The 2,576-nt window shown below is 42.0% G+C and overlaps 1 long non-coding RNA gene across 1 annotated transcript; it reads right to left on the bottom strand.

Annotated features, from left to right (window-relative positions):
* Positions 1–323: 323 nt before the first annotated feature.
* LOC120618566 (uncharacterized) lies at positions 324–2,472 on the bottom strand. Its single transcript, XR_005657274.1, has 3 exons — positions 2,342–2,472; positions 1,469–1,683; positions 324–997 (listed from the first exon to the last, which is right to left on the bottom strand). It is a non-coding gene; the product is annotated as an uncharacterized LOC120618566 (long non-coding RNA).
* Positions 2,473–2,576: the final 104 nt, after the last annotated feature.

The raw sequence follows: 2,576 nt of genomic DNA, 5'->3' as shown, positions 1-2,576 counted from the left end.
CTAATGAAGCCTGTGGAGACCAAACTCCATCTCAGAATCCATTTCTCCATAACTTAACCTGCCACACCTGGCCACACCCAGCTATTCAAGTGACTGGGAAATGTAGTGTTTTAACTTGCATCCATGTATATTCCATAGTATCCCCATCGTAGGCTTTGCACAATGTCTAATATGAGGAGGTATTCAAAAATATTTATTGGATAAATTAATGAGAGAAAATTGAATGGATAAATGAATAACAGGAATCCCTAGGGAAAGGACAAAGAATCCAATTAAATGTATTGGTTATATACATATTGGCTTATGTGGGTATACACATAAAGTAAACGCTTCAGTTACCAATAGTTAGAAATATACAAATAAACTTTACGACACTCGTTCTAATTTTACTTGAAGGATAGTTTCAAACTGACTTTATTATATTTGTAAGAAAGAGGAAAAATTTTGTGTCATTTTCTGTGAGAATTGCTAATACATCACAACTAGTTGAAAAGGTATTTTTGTTTTGTTTTGTTCTGTTTTGTTTATTTGCCGGCTTATTTTTGCCAAAGCGGAGAGCACTTAGGAAAGACATCTGCTGTCTTCTGGGAGCCTCAATTCCCTGGGACAGAAGGGAGATGAAAAACTTTGTACTTTTCAACACATTTGGCGAAAGTATATATACTTTTCTCAGGGGAATACAAAGTTGTCAGACTCAACAGTAAATGTGGATGCAACACACTTGAGCAGGGAGGAAGAGGGAAGGAGCCCCCACAGGGGCTCAGAGTCTCAGAGCCTGGAGGAAAGATTCTGGGGCAGCACAGCAGCCACCATGCCCACGCTCCTCCCTCCAAGGCACGGACCTGAGTCATGGAACAGGACACCTCACATGCAGCATTTCAACAGGGGCCTTCTGCAGATAATGGCTAGTGACAAAACTTTGGGCCGGTGGGCAAAGAAGATGTTCAGGGATGTGAAGGTCCTCAGGCCGATTCCCTGAAGTCCTGGAGCACACGTCCTGCATCCAGATGAGCACCATGAAGAGAAACAAAATGTAGACAGTATTCAACTAAGAACATAGCCCAATGGCTTCCTTCTACAATAGGCCCTTTAAGAAAATTCCAGAAACAGCCTGTGCTTTTGGCAACTTCTGGGAGGAGCTGGTCTCCCCGGCATCTCAGTGGCCAGGAAACTCCCTCTCTGAAAACCCAGAGCCAAAGCTAAACCCTATTGCTGACATTCCATTTCAATTTGACTTTTTATTTAATGTCCAGCCCGAGACCAACAACATGATACAGTTTTACTTTTCTTCCAGAAAGCAAACAAATAAAAGGCTTTGCACAAGAAAGAACAAAACCCAAACACACCTTTTTTTCCTCATTAAAACTTGAAGTGTCAAGCTCTAAACCCCAAGGAAGACACTGAGAGGCAACAGTTTTATTGACTAGAGAAAGGAAGTAACAGATGAAAGCGGAGGATAATACAATACCTCCATCTCTCTCTGTTATGTTGCGGATCTCACTGTGGGGAGCCTGGACAGTAGCAGGCGTTTCCATCACATGCCTCAAGCCTCACTTGTCATCCGCTAGCTCCGACTGCTGCCCCTGAGAGGGAGGCAGCCTCATTCATACCAGGAGGGGTGCAGTGGGAGCCCTCTCAGCACGGCAGGGGCCTCAGACTCAAGACTCCCTAATATTCCAGACTCTAATAAAAATGAAGATGCGTTATTTCATTTAATCTTCATTACGACTCAATGGAAAGGAACTATTTTAATTCCCATTTTATAAATGAGGAAATAAAGATTTAGAGAGATTAAGTAACTTGAAAGAGATTAAAACTATTAAATGGAGACTCAGGATGCGATGGAGATGCTTTCTGTTTTGGAGGAGGGGGATGGGTATGCAAATGGCAAAAGCACCCTCTTTTTTTTAAAAAAACAATTATGTCTCCCACATTTTCTATTTGCTCATGAGCGATACTGAGAGGGCAGTTACTTTGAGAATACATGAGACCATAGATGTAAGGAGACACAGTGGCCCACAGTAAGCACAATGACAAAGGTAGGTGTCACCATCCATCCTCATAGCATCCCTGTGAAAAACTGGTGCCCTCCCCCATTTACCCATGAGGAGACTGAGGCTTAGTCAAATCGAGATGGGTCCAAGGCCATCCAGGTAGGATATGGAGTTGCTGAAAGGGGCCCCAATTCCCACCCAGTCTGGAACCCTTCCCACACACCGCAGCTGCCTCCCCAACTCTTCCTGCACTTCCTGTGCCCCAAGCTGCAGTATGTGCTTATTATTTCATTTAATGCACATAACAGCCTGGTGAAGACGGTATGTCTTTGTGTATTAAAAATTACCTAGTATTAGAGCTTTGAGACTTCCAAATGTATCTTTACTCTTCAATCCTTGTATTGTTACCAAGATTTGGGCATTCTGAGAATAGCTAAGCAGGAAACACACCATTCATTTTTGTAATATTTCAGCTTCAGGTCTGAAAGATTTAAATTAGAAGAGAAAAAATTCATATAAAATGGGAGATTAAAGTTCTCTAAGTGTTTAAAAGAAGAAGAAAGAAAGAAAGAAAGAGAAAGA

This window comes from Pteropus medius, unplaced genomic scaffold (assembly GCF_902729225.1).
Source record: "Pteropus medius unplaced genomic scaffold, Ma_sr-lr_union100, whole genome shotgun sequence".
In the NCBI taxonomy this organism is placed as follows: Eukaryota; Metazoa; Chordata; class Mammalia; order Chiroptera; family Pteropodidae; genus Pteropus; species Pteropus medius.
Note: the sequence above shows the minus strand (reverse complement) of the source record. Positions and strands in the feature narration are given on the sequence as shown.